The sequence below is a fragment of the Macrotis lagotis genome, chromosome 1, assembly GCF_037893015.1.
Source record: "Macrotis lagotis isolate mMagLag1 chromosome 1, bilby.v1.9.chrom.fasta, whole genome shotgun sequence".
NCBI classification, from domain to species: Eukaryota; Metazoa; Chordata; class Mammalia; order Peramelemorphia; family Peramelidae; genus Macrotis; species Macrotis lagotis.
The window spans coordinates 346,483,387-346,500,191 of NC_133658.1; the positions used below are offsets into that span (position 1 = coordinate 346,483,387).

The 16,805-nt window shown below is 37.9% G+C and overlaps 1 long non-coding RNA gene across 1 annotated transcript in view; it reads left to right on the forward strand.

The window, feature by feature from the left end:
- Positions 1 to 9,695: 9,695 nt before the first annotated feature.
- Positions 9,696 to 16,805, forward strand: part of LOC141517724 (uncharacterized) — a 36,819-nt gene continuing 29,709 nt past the window's right edge. Inside the window, exons 1-3 of the long non-coding RNA XR_012476967.1 lie at positions 9,696 to 9,883; positions 10,122 to 10,174; positions 10,375 to 10,456. This is a non-coding gene — a long non-coding RNA (uncharacterized LOC141517724). The remainder of the gene's footprint in view (positions 9,884 to 10,121; positions 10,175 to 10,374; positions 10,457 to 16,805) is intronic.

Consider the following 16,805-nt stretch of genomic DNA (forward strand, 5'->3'; position numbering starts at 1 on the left):
TTCCCTGCAGTCAGGAGAGCCTGAGTTCAAATTTGACCTCAGACATCTGATATTTACTAGCTATCTGATCTTGGGCAAGTCACTTAACCACAATGCCTCATAAAAACAAAATGACAAAAAAAAGAAAAGAAAAGAAACTGTATAGGAACTTCAAACATAGAACATAGCATATATGATAGAATTTAGAACCAGCAGAGGCCTTAGAACTTAGAATGGTAGAGATAAAAAATATCTGAGAGATTGTACAAAGCAGAAACTGAGTCCTAGAGGGGAGAAATCTCTCCTCCTGGACTACATTGATTCCAGACTTCTTCCCATTTATTATTTGTAGTTAAGCATTTTCCTCTCTACACAGGAATCCAGATCCTTGAGTAGGAAGTCTTTCAAATACTTTCTAGACAGAATAGTTTCATTAAAAAATGAAAAAACATTTCTTAAACACTTATATGTCATTCTGAATACAAATAAAAATATTAAGATGGCCTCTGATCTCAAAGAACTTACAGTCTATTTGAGAGACGGAATTTAACACAAGGGTAGACTAAGGATGCAACTCGTACAAGGTCCAGGGGTCCTTGGTTTACATAAGGAAGCCAGATGACATTATGGAATAGCAGGTCACCCCAGTGCCAATCAATTATTCCAGTTGAGTTCTGGGACAATCTGAGGCCATGGAGAATGATGGGAGAAAGATAAGGAGGGAAGGGTACTCCCCACCATGATAGCAGAGAGCATTCAGAGACAGGGGAAGAGGGGGAAAAGAGATAGGAAAAGGTGAGGGTAAGGTGAGGTTGGGCGCTGAGAAGTAGGAGAGACAAAAAGGGTTGTGAAAGCTACAGAATTTCTGGCCAGAGACATTAGGGAGGTAAGGACTTCTGGCTCTCCATGGGCACCAAACAAGCACGCCCACAGATTCGGTGGGGATGAGTAATGAAAACATCTGTACAGTCTAACTCGCTGGGGAGAGAGGGAAGGAGGTGGACACCTTGGAGCAACATCAGGTTTTTGTGCTGGCACCCTTTTCCCAGACAACTTAGACCCATGATCCTCTGGAAGGAGGTATAGACTCCAATTCTGCCTTTCTTAGCCAGGTCAATGGCTAACCTGAACCCTTGCACCCCTAATTCCCCAGATAAGATGCCCACATTCATCCCTCCTGTCCAGGATTTTGTCTCTGATGTGACCACAGAGGGATGATTTGGGGAACACAAGATGGTCACTTTCCCTCTCCGGGCCTTCATCCTTAAAAAAAAAACTTTAAAAACAGCTGTAAGATACAGTTGAAAGGATAAATGCTTGTAGGATTAAAAGCAAGAAGACATTTTATATCTAGTCTAGTCTACTACCCTATGAAGATTCCTTTCTAACAACATCAGACCCTGTTCAATAATATCTTCAGTGATGAGGAGTTCACTATTTTTGTAACTATTATATTTTGCACTAATGTTAAACAACTTTTCTTTAAATTAATAAGAAAATGTTATGACATGACTAATATGGAAAGATGTTTAACATAATTGTACATGCAAAACCTATATCAGATTACTTGTTATCAAGGGGAGGGGGGTGGCAAGGGAAGAAGGAAGCAAAATGTGGAACTCAAAAGCTTACAAAAAGACAAATATTGAAAACTATCTTTAAATAAATTAGGAAAAAATAATTTTTAAAAAGACTAAAAAATAGATAAATTGATAAGAAATCTGCCTCCTTTTAACTTACTCTAACTACTTCCAGTTCTGTCCACTGAAACTACAGTTAATATAGTTCATGCCCTTAAAGCTTTTTGATTATTTCAATTACATTATCACACAACCCTATTTTTCCTTTTCTACAGAGTGAGCATTCCTAATTACTATAACCACTTTCCCAGAAAATGTAACTGCTAGGATGCTCTAAGAAAAACCTGGAAATACAATTTGCTGCTGAGGGGAATGGGTGGAAAGGGTGGGTGAAAGAAAATTGTGTAACTTACAAATATGCATGTGGATGAATGTTGAAAAACTTTCATAACATCTAATTAGAAAAATAAAATAAAATATCAATATAAAAAGAAAAAGAAAAACTTGGAAGGACTTACATGAGCTGATACAAAGTGAAATGTACTATGTACAAAGTAATAGCAATATTGTAAGATGATCAGTTGTGAATGACTTGGCTATTCCCAGCAATTCAATGATTTAAGACTACTTTGAAGGATTTATGATGAAATATGTTATCCATCTCCAGAGAAAGAACTGATAGTGTTTGAATACAGATTAAAGCATACTTTTTAACTTTATTTTTCTTGAGGTTTTTTAGATTATGTTTTCTTTCACAACATAACTATTATCAAAATGTTTTGCATGATTACACTTGTATAGCCTGTATCAAATTGCTTGACCTCTCTGTGACAGGGTGTGGAGCAGGAGGAAGGGAGATAATTTGAATGCTGAAAATTGTTTTTACAAGTAACTGGGGAAAATAAAATACTAAATAAATAGATTCAAAAGAAAAAAAAAAACTACAGCTTCAGATGGGAACAGAACAGCCACCACTGCTCAGTCTGGACTGGGTCTCCACAGGCTGGAACTAAAGGCTTACTAAAAACCATCAAGAGAATTCTACAACAGTCACCTCTTCTTCCCTATCCATGCCTAGGCCTAGAGAACTCATCTACCCCATAGCTACCCTCCAAAGGATTTATCCTCCAGGGAAGGCCCCTGAATGTAGAGTCGAACTACATGAGATTGAATCTCAACTCAGCTCATACATGTGAGAATGAATAGTACATGTGCACTTGTGTCTAATTGCATGTGCTTTTGTGGATGTAGAAACACCGAGTCCATCTACCTACATACCTCTATGAGTCTGGTATGTATGAGAGTGAACCACATTGGTGAGATTTACCCATTTCAGCTGCTTGATCATTTCTCTGAAATCCTAATCTCTGAACTACAGCATTCCATGGCTTACCCTGGAGGCAAATCAAACAATTAGTATAATAAATGTTTGCCTTGGAGAAGGTTTTTCTGTAGCCTTAAGGATGTTGACCAGGCATTAGTCCAATGCTGCCTCCTGAAGAGTATGAAAAAGCCTTGCTGGGCCCCCCAGGAGAGGAGTAATGTTTGGTAATGTTAAGAATAATAATAACAATCACACTCCTACTAATAATAATAATGATGCTGCTTGTGCAAGCTTTAAGGTTTCAAAACGCGTTCAAATCCAGTCTCTCATCCTCTACTCAAGGTCATGTTGATCTTCCTAAAGCACCATGTCACCCTCTCTACAATAAGCACCACTATCTCACAAAGACCTCTAAGATCAAACATAAAATCCTCCAATGGGTTATTAAAGCTTTCCAGGATATGCCTGTGACACCCCCTCCTCCATCTTTCCAATCTTCTCATTCTTCCTCCCCCTCAGTACTTTAGAACCAGTGACACCATCCTCCTTGCTGATCCTTGACCAACATTCCATCTCTAGACTGGTCATTTTCATCACCCATCATCCCCCATGCCTGGAATGTTCTCCCCCCTTAACTTGACCTCCTGGTTTCCTTAGTTTACTCCAAGTCTCAGCCAAAATCTCTACAATCTAAAATTTCTGCAAGAAACCTCTTTGTCCCCCCAGTGCTTCTGCTTTCCCTCTGAGAGTATCTCCAATTATTCTGTTTAGACTACTCTGTTTATATAGAGTTGTTTTCATGTTGTCTCCCAATTGTTCAAAAGATTGTTTTGACTTTTTTTCTATTTCTTTTCTTTGTATTCCCCAGCACTTAGCATAATGCAGGCCACACTGTATCCACTTAATAAATGTTTATTGACTTGAGTTGAGGAAGGTAGAAAAAATAATCTCCATTTTATAGATAAAAAAAATAGATGCCAGGAGAAGGGAGAACCAGAGCAGACAAACAGAACTGCACTTGTAGCTCAGGAGAAAACATGGGTTCCTGCTCCAGTTCTAGCACTTAAGAGTGAAAGCTAGGGCAAGTTACCTTATCTCTCTAGATTTCAGTTTACTTATCAGTAAAATTAAGGGATTGAAATAGAGGAGCTTTAAGATCTCTTTAAACTGTACATCCTATTCCTTCCCCCCCCAACTCCCAACACACACACACACACACACACACACACACACACACACACACACTTGAGTTAGAAGTCCAATACACGCCCCTTCCAGAAGGAAGAAGACTGACTGAATGTGGAATAAGAACAGTAGGAATTATTTGAATTCTGTCCTAGATACTCCTCCCTGTGTGATTTTGGGCAAACCACTTTAATCTCTTTGAATTCTGTTTCCTCATCTGCAAAATGGTAGGGCTGGTAGTAGATAATCTCTAAAGTTCCTTCTCATTCTAGATCCTAGAATTCTATGATTAAATGAGGAAATAGGACCAGTTGTAGCAAACCTGAAGCCTGATGGTGAAGGCCAGAGAATCAAAAGGTTTACTGGTCCCTAGGCTACTCACCCAGAATTCTCAGGCTGCCCCTGGTTCCTCTGATCTGGGAGAAAAGTTGCTGCTAGCACCTTTATGCTGTCTAGAATTCAACATATTCATTTACAAAGAAAGACAAATGAGAACAATGTTTTACCCAGAAGAGAAGGTTGACTAATGGAGGATCATTTATTTAAAGGCAGTGAGAAAGAAATATAGAAACAAGGAAGATTGTTTGGTGTTCCCTACCTCAGAACCCACATGTGAATGTTTCCCTTAGATCTAACAATTCCCCTACTAGATCTCAGATCTAAGAAAGTCTTCTATTTTTAGAGCTAAGGGTTCAAAGTCCAGGGTTCTAATGTGAACCATGTCCTTGTTCAGTTTCCTCCTCTGTAAAATGAGGGAATTAGACTGGATGCTTTTTAAGGTCTCTTTCAGTTTTGACATTTTGTACTTTATATTCTAAGGTCTCTTTTAAATCTAATGTCCAACAGTAGCTGGATCTCAGGAAGGTACCCTAAGGCCACCCTCTCCCTATAGTTTAAATACTTCTTTAGATCCAAGGGGGCAGGGGAGAGGAGAGGTAGAGGAGATCACAGGAAAAAATAGGACTAAGGTCTCAGGGTCTTCTCCTAATTTGTATTGTTAACTTAAAAAATTTGCATAATGTCTTGATGGGATTTTATTTTTCTTGCTCATTTAAACCATTTGATGATAGATAGATAGATAGAGAGATAGAGAGATAGATAAATAGATACACATATATTTCCTAACACCCAGAAGATTTTCTTTCTCTTCTTGTCTCTCTTATATATAATTATTTTCTCCCAAAGAGAAACAAAACATTTGAGAAGTCAAGTTCTCAGGTCTCATCCAAATTTCCTTTTACACATCAAGGAAACTGAGGCTCAGTGACTTTAAAGAGGCCCTTCCAAGGTCACATAGTAAGCCATTAACAGAGCCAGGACTAGATCTCAGACCTTTTGAGTCCTAAACCAAGGCTCTTTTCATTGCTCAGCACTACTTTACAATCTTTTCCCTTTGGTTGTGGAGAAACAAGAAAGAAGGACCTATTCTGTCCAAAGAAATCCTGCCAACTCATGAGGACTGTTTGTTGATTCACTGACCCATTGTCCCCAGAAGATTGGTACCAAAGAGATCTGTTTAAGTGGAATGGGGAGCACCCATTGTCGAATAATCCCTCCTTTCAAGATCCCTAGATTCCCTTCCTGGAGTCAAGAAAACATAAAATAGACTCTGAGAAACAGCTGAGGGCTGTTGTGCTCCACCCTGTACACTTACAGTGACCTTATGAGGTTGCCTTATTCCTCTAGCATCCCTTCAGAATGAGCCGTGGGTCAGAAAACAGAACATCTGGATTTTAGTCCTGGGGCCAACTCCTGGCTAGATGTGTGTATGTATGTGTGCAAATTACTTTTCCCATCTGGGCCTTCATTTTTTTTTTTAACTGTCAAATGGAGTTAACAATCCCCTCTTGATTCCTTATTAAGGTTATAGTGTAGATCACCTGGGATGACAATAACAATTCCTATTTCCATAGTAGATTGATATAGTGGACAGAAAGTTGGTCTCAGAGTCAGGGAAATAGAGATTCAGGACCCTTCTCTGACCCAAACTAGTTGTTTGACCCTGAACAAATCATTTCACTTCTCAGAATCCCCAAACAATTTTTTAAGACTGGAATAGATAAGGTGCTGATCTACTTTGATGGAGGGAGTGTCTTATCAAGACTGATGAAAATACAAGCCCAAAACAAAAAATTTTCATATCATTTAAAAACTTACCAAGTGTTTTCCTTACAAAAACCCTGAGGGGGTGAGTAAAAACAGATTATTTATCCCTTTTTATAAATATCAGTTTAGTGGAAAAAGTGATTTGTTTTGAAATCTTACTTACTTACCATTGTGACCAGGATGTGAACCCACATCTCCTGCCTCTGAACTCTGCACTCATTGCACCGCATCGCATCTGCCTACTGGTTTGATGGATGGGAACACTTCGTTAAAAATCCAAAACCCTAATGCACGTGAGGCATGGCTACTATGCATCTAATGGGATGGACCCAAAACCTTGTGCTGTAGACACAGTCTGAGGATGTTTGTTTCAACTCCCCAGATGTATTTTTTGGCTCTGGACATAAATTCCCTAGGTAATTGGGCAACATCCTGCCTCCCTTTGGTCAAGCAGATGTGACCCTCCACACATGTAGGCCAATAGCTGAACCCTTAGCTCATGCATACAAAAAAGGAAATGACAACTACTCCCACCATGAACTACATGAATAACCAGCACATACACACACACACAACAAACACACAAAACACACATACAAACAAACACACACACACACATCAGGAGGGCAAGACAGAAAGGAGATGCAAGCTCATGGGCCTTGGAGGGGAGAGAGCTAAGGATTCCTCCACAAGATCTCTCTAATTTGAAGACTTCAATATATATCAATCAAGTAGTTTTAGGGCTCCTTCAACCCATCTAAACCAGCCCCTCTCAGATTTTTTTCTGAATTCATGGAGTGGAAAGGTCAATAACAGGTTATTCTTGGGATGACCAGGGCACAGGCAGGGGCCCCAGAGATGATAATGTTAGATAATTTTCTAAGTGTGGAAATGATAGCAGAGTTATTGTTAAGAATTCTTCACTAAGTAGACTTTGAGTAGGTCACTCTCTTTTGGAGAACAGATTTCTCTTCCATGACATGACAGGAGATAGACTAGATAATTTAAGAGATCTCTCCTAGCCTGAAATTTTCTGAATCTGTGAGCTAGCTCCAGAGAGAACAAGGACAAAGAGAGTTTGAATAACATGGATTTTGAAGATGAAATGAGTAGTCTGGGAAAAAAGATAATAAGTGGGAGCAACCATAGTAGTCATCTAAGGACCCATATGAAGAATTTTTTGTCCTTAGGTACTATGGGATCTAAAATCATTATTCCAGATGATGGCTATAAAATCATTAAGTTTGATGATTTCTTGGTCACACTCTAGTCTCAAGTTCCTTCTGTAAGACAGCCTTGGATACCTTGGATTTCATTAATATGATGGAAATAATACCGGAATTGGAGTCACAGGATTAGTCAGTCTAAGTGCTCACTCTATGCCAGTCCTATATTAAACAATGGGGGGATTCAAAAAAAGGCAAAAGATACAGAAAGGGAATATATGCAAATCACTTTTGATATCCTCTCAACATGGAGAAGTAATGGCAACACAGAATCCAAGTATTTTAGAGAGATGCTGAAGCAGGCATAGACAGAGCTAATTCTGATACTAACAATGTGATTAAAAGGTCTTGTCTATTGACTTCATAATCAAAGCAATGGCATCTTCAAAAGACCTTAGGCAACTTTGGCCAATCTCTTGACTTGGTCATGATTAGACTCCTTCAATGATAGCAGTGAACAAGGAAAAATCCTTTAAGGAAAGAGGCCTTAGGCCTTCCCCACTGAAATCAGTATGTGACCCCATGAGAAAAAAAATGCTTTGGTCCTCTTCATTTGTATTTTTCCCTTTTAGATGAAGGAATTGGAAATGCTTGAGTTGTGGTTTGAAAGTTCAACAGAGGAGGCTATCAGTGTCTCACAATCTAGGGTTTGTAGACAGCTCAACATTGATGACCAGAGGGTCAAGAAGTGATCTTTGGAAGTGACCTTCAAGACCCACCTTGGCAATAGCTGAGGCAAGGACTCATCCAAAAGTAGTGTTGCCTTCGGACATGAACTATTTGGGGCCAATGAAATATAGGAACTATGCTGTTTGACCCCATTCTTCCCGAGATGTTGAAGGAAAATGTTTACTTTTATTCTTACTATATTTTCAAAGTAAATATTCCTTTTAAAAATTAACTGATGTTGGGGGTGTCTAGGTGGCATAGTGGATAAAGCACTGGCCTTGGAGTCAGGAGTACCTGGGTTCAAATCTGGTCTCAGACACTTAATAATTACCTAGCTGTGAAAAACTAACTGATGTTAAGCAGTAAATGGAAATGGGGTGCTAGTCACCGACATCTAACAACAAAAGTGATATAAATAGTGGGGACTTTAGCTGATGGCACTAAGTAAAGAGATATTTCAAAATCATTTTCAATGCCCTAATACTCTGAGGAGGAGACATAATAGGCACTCTGGGATAGTTAGTTGAGCATCCTCATTGCACACAGCCCTTATCCTCAAGGACCTCACAGTCCCATGGGAAATACATCAAGAACATATATGGTGTAAGTGGTGTAGTGGATGGAGCACTGGCTTTGGAGCCAGGAGAACAGGAGTTCAAATCCAGCCTCAGACACATATCTTTTACTAGATGTGTGAAATTGGGCAAGATACTTAACCCTGATTGCCTGGCATCCAGGGCTATCTCCAGTCATCCTGATTCATATCTGGCCATTGGACACATGGCTCTGGAGGAAAAAGTGAGGCTGGCAACCTAGCACAGCACTCCCCCACTCAAAACCAATTCACATGCTTGCCATGCCATCACCTCCCTAATGTCATGGTCTCCTTCAAAAATGAAGGAGAAATATTATTATTATTATTATTATTATTATTATTATTATTACATGGTGTAAGTGTGAGGTAATTCCAGAAAAAGGACACTAGCTGGGGGTGGAGGGAAAGTAGAAGGGGACTGCTAAGACCTTACATAGAAGGTAGGATCTGAAATGAGTTTTTAAGGAAGACAAAGGAATCAAGGGTCAGAGGTGTCAAATGTTTTCTATAAGTTTTAAACTTATATTTCTGTAACAGTGATTGAAATTTTTCCTATTTCATATAATAACCTCCATTTGATCAAATTATGAAACAGAGGAATGGGTAAGATCCAATGAAGATAACAAAATGCCTCCTGCTAATTAAATCAATTAAAATTCACCAAGGGTTAGCTTGTAATGCCATCAAGAGACCTCAAGTTATACCTCTGAGTTCAGTTTTTAGATTCTCTCTTTCCATGGAATATCTTCCTCCCCAGTCTTCTTCCTCCACCTCCTCCCATTTCCTCTTCACTTCTTCCTGGTTTCCCTCCCCACCCTTTCACATCTTATCCCACCCCAGCCTACATTGGGGGCCCATATTCTTCTGTGGTTGGACAAGCTACAAAAGGGGTTAGGGTCAAAGTCCCTATGCCCATTCCACCCAGAAAGTTCTGGTTCTCATTTGGAATTTTCATCACAAAGGCCAACTGGAGGTCACAACTTAGCAGACTATCAATAAGTATGTGTTTAACTTAATTCAGCTTTTGCTCTTCCTAAAGGCCAGAACCTTCCTATTTTAGAGAGAAATACCAAAAGTTTCCACAGAAGTATAGAAGGAGAGCATTTCAGGAATGAGGAGGAGCAATAGAAAGGCTTGGTCCCCGGAAACAGAAATCAAAGTAAAGGAATAGCTAGGAGACAAGTGTCACTGGATCCTCACATATGTGGAGGGCACTAAGGTATAAGAGAACTGGAAAAATATGAAGGACCCAAGTTGTGAAAGGCTAAAAGAGTCGAAGAGGTTTTATATTTTATCCTAAAAGACAGAAGGAAGTATTAGAGTTTATTGAATAGGAAAGTAATATGGTCAGATCTATGCTTTAGGAAATTTACTTTGGGTGAAACAGACGCAGAATGGGAAAACTGATTTGCTCGAAGGAAATTCAGGTCAATTCAACAAAATATTTATTCCCACAGAAAACTTCTGACAGAATTCAGTCCAGGTTGCCAGACCCATTCTCACTCTGACAGTAAGTAACCAGTCATATGAATCTTGTGTGAAGACTTTTATTTCTCAGCCCTCAAATGGAAGTAATTCTATTATATGATTCTACTAAAAATTGTCAGGCAAGAGTTTTGTAAACCTTTAGGAGACATTAAAATGAAATGTAATTGTTATTATTATCATTATTATTATTATTATTAATTTTGTTCTTTTCTTAATAAATAGACACTGCCCTGGGTCAAGGCAACTAAGTGGGAAAAGACTTGAAGTAGGAAAACCAATCAAAAAGACTATTTCAATGGACCAGGTATGATAAGAATTTACACCACAGGAGTGGCTATGTGAGCAGAAAGAATGGGACATAAGTGACAAATGTTGGGAAAGTAGAAACAAGACATGACAGTAAATAAATTATATAAGTGTGAGAGAGGAGTTAAGGCGACTAAACTGGTATTGTGAGCCTAGGTGACTGTGAGGATGGTAGTGCCCTCAACAGAGATAGGGAACTTGGGAAGAAGAAGTTGATTTTTTTTAGGAAAGATAATGAATTCTATTTGGGATATGTTGAATTGAGATGCTGATAAAATTTCCAATTAGAGATATCCAAAAAAGCAGTTTGTGGATGACTCAGAAGTGGAGTTCAGGAGAGATGTTAGAGCTGTATATATAGCTCTGAGAGCTATGTACATATTGATGGTAGAACTCAGGGGATCTAATGAGATTACCAAGTGAGGAGAGGTAGAAGAGAAGAGGGCCTAGTACAGAGTCTTGGTGAGAAGACCTAGTGGATGTGTCCTGGATGAAGATCCAGCAAGAAACTGAGGTAGCACAGTCAGATAAATTGGGGTAGAGACCAATGAAATAAAAGTCCCATTCTAGAGAAAAGACAATAACCCAAAGAAGAAGGTAATCAACAATGTCAAAGGTTACAGAGAGGTCAAGAAGGATGAGGATTGTGAAAAAGGTCATTATTTTGAGCAATTAGGTAACCGAAAAAGACAGTTGCAATTAAATGATGACATCAGAAGTCAGATTGCAAGTGGGTTAGAAAAAAGTGAAAAGAGAGGAAGTAGTTTTGTTTGACCTCAAGAACATTCTGAAGGTTCACAAGGACTCCAAAGGGACCTTGGACCACACTTGGAAAACCTCTACATTGGAGGATCTTTAAATTCCCTTCCAGTTCATGAGTGGCATTGATAAAGACTGTTACTGACCCTAAGGGCAATAATAAGTTGTCAGATCTGAGAAGAACCTTGGAGCTGAGTTTCTCCAGTATTTTTATTGTGCATTGGGGTTGAAACTGACACCTAGTCAGGGAAAACAACTTGCCAAAAAAGAAATTCAATTCAATCCAACAAACATTTATTCACATGGAAAATTCATGGCAAAATCTAGAAATCTAGTTCACCAGAGTTGTTGTTCTTTCTGACAGTAACCAGTTTTGTGATTTTGTCAAAATCCCTTAACCTCTCCAAGCCTCACTTCCTTCATCCATCATTTGGGGGGTAGTGATACTAAAGGATATTTGTATTCAACTACACATTGGGAGGCAAATGCTTTGTAAACCTTTAAAAATAATTGAAATGAGATGTTATTGCTTTTTATTGTTAATCTTCATCTTGTTCTTATCTTTTTCTTTCTCCAATTGATACTTTATTTTATTTTTCCAATTACACGTTATGAAAATTTTTCAATACTCATCCTCATGCATATGCCTTCCTTCCTATCCTCCCTTCCCACACCCTCCCTTCAACTGGTGATCATTGTACATATACATTTGTGTTTAACATGTTTACAAATTTGTCATTTTCTGTATGAGGAATTAGAAATAAAGGAAAAGAAAGAAAATCATGAGATAGGAAGGGAAAGCATAAGAGAATTTTTTTAATGAACATAGTGTTCATTCAGCTTCTGTGGTTTGGTTTTTTTTGGTTTTGTTTTCTTTTATTTTTCTTCTTCTGGATATGGATAGCATTATCCATAACAGGTTTCCCAGGGTGTCCTAGCTCTCTGAAATGCTAAGAAGAGCTGCATCCATCAAAATTGACCAACTCATAAAGTTGTTAATATGTGCAATGTTCTCTTGGTTCTGCTCCCTTCCTTCAGCATCAGTTTCATTCAAATACTTCTCTAGAGTCCAACCATTCATTGTTTCTTATAGAGCAATGGTACTCCATAACATTCATATACCACAACTTGTTTAGCCAATTCCCAATTGATGGGCATCCCCTCAGTTTCCATTTCTTTACCACTTCAAAAAAGGCTGCTATGAATATTTTGGAACATGTGGGACTTTTCCCATTTTTTATGATTTCTTCTGGATTTAGTATTGGTTTTGCTGGATCAAAGGTTATGATCAGTTTTACTGCTCTTTGGGCAACATTCCATATCACTCTCCAGAATAGTTGGATCAGTTCACAACCCAAACAAAAGTGCATTAATTCCCATACCTCCTACAACTTCTCCAACATTGACTGTTTTCCCTTTTTGTCATCTTAAATCAATCTGATAGGTGTGAGGTGGTACCCTAAAACTGTTTTAATTTGCATTTCATTTTTTTTTGCAAGGCAATGGGGTTAAGTGGCTTGCCCAAGGCCACACAGCTAAGTAATTATTAAGTATCTGAGGTCAAATTTGAACTCAGGTACTCCTGACTCCAGGGCTGGTGTTGTATCCACTGCGCCTAGCTGCCCCTAAATTTGCATTTCTTTAATCATTAATGATTTGGAACATTTTTTCATATGATTATTTATAGCTTTGATTTCTTGATTTGAAAAACTGCCTTTTGGGAGCCAAGGTGGCAGAATGAAGCTAGCATGTTCCCAGATCTTTTTCCCTACACAGCACTAAATAAAACCTCTACAAAGACATTAAAGATACAAATCCCACCAAAAAAAAAAAGAAAATGGAAACAAGTTTTCAACTGTAGACATTATGGAGGATCTTCAGTGCAGTTCTGTCTCTTCTGGAGGAAAGGGAAAGTAAAATCCAGCTAGATAGGAAAGTCAGTAGGAGGATTTTGGTCACACAGTCATACAGGTCCTGGAAGCTAGATAGGGAAGGACCTAAACCGTAACAAACTCTGAAATCTGGGAATGTTGGGGTAAAAGACAGGACTGGGATGGGGAGCAAATCACTGCATAGGCAGATCCTGGACATAAAGGAAGAAATAAATATCCAAATAGGCAATGCTTGAGCTGTAGCCAGAGATCAAACCCCAGCCCCAGCACAAAAAATTTGGATCTATACTCCCTATACCACAGTAACAGAGCTCAAACAATCAAAATAAGCCAAAAAGTTAAAAGAATACTAACCATAGAAAGCTACCATGTCGATAAAGATGCCACCTCAAGAAGAAAGCAGTACCTATATGGGAAATCTCAAAAGAGTCTATGACTTAGACTCAATCCAAAATTTCATAGAAGAGCTTTAAAAAAAATTGAAAAACCAAAGAAGAGAGGAAAAAGAAAAATAAAAAAAAAGAGAAATGAGATCCAGGGAGGAAAATTATGAAAAATTGACCAAAACAATCAATTCCTTTAAAAGTAAAATTTAAACAATTGGAAAAAGAATGTAACTCTTCAAAAAATAAAATCAACCAACTGGAAAACGAATGTAACTCATCTTAAACTCAAATCAATCAAATGGAAAGGGAATGCAACTAAGCAAAAAGTAAAATTAACCAACTGGAAAAGGAAACACAAAATCTAACTGAAGAAAATAAAAGCCTAATAATTAGAATTGAATAGAAACTAATGAGTCTATGAGACACCAAGATTCCATCAAACAAAGTCGAAAGATTGAAAAAAGTTGAAGAAAATATAAACTACCTTTTAGGGAAAACAAACAACCTGGAAAATAGATCCAAGAAAGATAATTTATGTATTATTGGTCTACTAGAAAACCTAGATTTAAAAAAAAAGACCCTGGGAAATAGCTTTCAGGAAATTATCAGGAAAAATTGTCCAAATATATTAGATCAAGAAGACAAAATAACCAGTGAAATAGGGTTATTTAAGTATTTTATTTCCTCTTCTGTTAATCTGGGCAACTTGTATTTTTGTAAATATTCATCCATTTCACTCAGGTTATCAAATTTATTGGCATGCACTTGGAAAAAATAGCTCTGATTCATCTTTAATTTCCTTCTTATTAACAGGTGATAACCTCACCATTTTCATTTTTGTTACTAGCAATTTGATTTTTTTCTTTCTTTTTTAAAAATCAGATTAATCAAAAGTTGATTTGTTTTATTGCTTTTTCAAAAAGCCAACTATTATTTTTATTTATTAGATTATTTTCTTACTTTCAGTTTTATTGATCTCTCCCTTGATTTTCAGAATTTCTAATTTGATATTTAATTGGGGATCTTTAATTTGTTGTTTTTCTAGCTTTTTTACCTAGTTCATTGGGCTCTTCTTTCTTCATTTTATTCATATAAGCATATACAGATATAAAATTTCCCCTACAACTACTTTGGCTGTACCCCATAAATTTTAGTATGATGTAGCATTGTTATAATTTTCTTGCATGAAATAATTGAATATTTCTATGATTTGTTGTTTGATCCACTCATTCTTTAAAATTAAGTTATTTAGTTTCCAATTAATTTTTGGTTTATCTTTCCATGGACTTTCATTACATGTAATTTTTATTATATTTTGACCTGAAAAGTATGCATTTATTATTTCTACCTTTCTGCATTTGACTATAAGGTTTTTATGCCCTAGTACATGATAGATTTTGGTATGGGCATCATGTACTACAAAGAAAAAGATATATTCTTTTCTATCCCTATTCAGTTTTCTCCAGAGGTCTATCATATCTAGGTTTTCTAAGATTTTATTCACCTTCTTGTTTATTTTGTGGTTAAATTACTCTAGTTCTTACAGAGGTCCTCTATTATTATAGTTTTACTATCTATGTCTCTTTGTCATTCATTCAACTTCTCCCCTAAGAATCTGAATGCTATATCACTAGGTATTAATGTTTAATGATGATACAACATCATTGGCAATGGTATCTTTTAAGAAGATGCAGTTTTGGGAATTCCAGCCAAGATGGTGGAGAGAAGACAGGCACTATGCTAAGTTCCCTCATATATAATACAAAACAAACCTTTTAACAGAAATTTGATTGACAAAACCCAGAAAAAGAAGCTAGAAAAAGAATATCTACCTCAAGGTTTGTCTTCAGGGATTGTGGGTGAGCCAGGTACAGAGAGCAGAGAGCCTGCTGGGAGGAGTAAGTGCTGGACTAGCCTAGGATCATCTGCAGAGGTGTTGACTGTGGTAGCCAAAATCCAGGAGCCAACTGATGCATGGAGAATTTGGCTGTGGGACTGACAGTCTGGGAAGCTCCAGCAGGGCTGGAGGTTGAGTTCAAGCTGGCAGAGTTGCAGACATTGCTGGGCTCCTCTGGTCTGGAGGACCTCAGACTGCACACTTTCACTTCAGTGGAGTCCTCTTCCCAGAACAAACACAGTTAACAGCCCACCTCCCTTCCCCCCAGGCTCAGGCATGGGCAGGAGAGCTCCCTCAGCTGAATATGGAGAGTAATTACCTTGTCCCAAGGCATAGCCCACATTGTTCAAGCATAAAAGCAGCAATACCTACCTCCTCCAGGCCAAGGGAAAGGGCCTTATATCAAGGTCAAAGACTTCAGAGAAAGCAATCATCATCCCCTGCTGGCCAACTCACTTGGAGTTATTAAACTCAGTGAGTAAAGCCCTTAGGGATCTCAAAACCAAACTTCTGTGAACCAACCCCTTCCCCAATACAAGATATCAGGAAAATGAAGAAAGGTCAACAGAAAAGGGGGCTCCACTGAAAGTTACCTCAGAGACAAAGACCCTAACTCAGAGAGATCCAGAACCTCTGAGAAGAATATGATTTGCTCTCCAGCCCAGAAAGACTTCCTTGAAGAAATCAGAAAGGAGTTTAAAAATCAATTGGAGGGGCAGCTAGGTGGCGCAGTGGATAGAGCACCGGCCCTGGAGTCAAGAGTACCTGAGTTCAAATCTGGTCTCAGACAATAATTACCTAGCTTTGTGGCCTTGGGCAAGCTACTTAACCCCATTTGCCTTACAAAAACCTAAAAAAAATCAATTGGAAATTTTGGGAGAGAAAATCAGCACCTTGCAGCAAAAAATTAAATCTTTAGAAAATACAATTGGACAAATGCAAAAAGAAAATAATTCTCTCAAAACCTTAATTGGTCAAATGGAAAATTTAAAAATAGGATTGATCAATTGGAAAAGGAATTTCAAAAGGTAAATGAAGAAAATTCTTCTCTAAACAAAAGAATGGAGTCTATGAAAACTAATGACTTCATGAGACAAGAATCTGTTAAACAAAACCAAAAAATCAAAACAAAAAAAAGAAAAAAATGTAAAATACTTCATCAGCAAAACCACTGACCTCAAGAATATAACGAGGAGAGACAACCTAAGATTAATTGGGCTTCCTGAAAATATTGAAGAGGAAAAAAGCCTGGCCTTAATATTACAGGATTTAGTGATGGAAAATTGCCTTGATATCATGGAAGCATAGTGAAAAATAATTATTGAAAGAATACATCGATCACCTCCAGAAAGGGATCCCCAAAATGAAAACATCAAGGATATTGTGGACAAATTCCAGAGCTATCAGATAAAA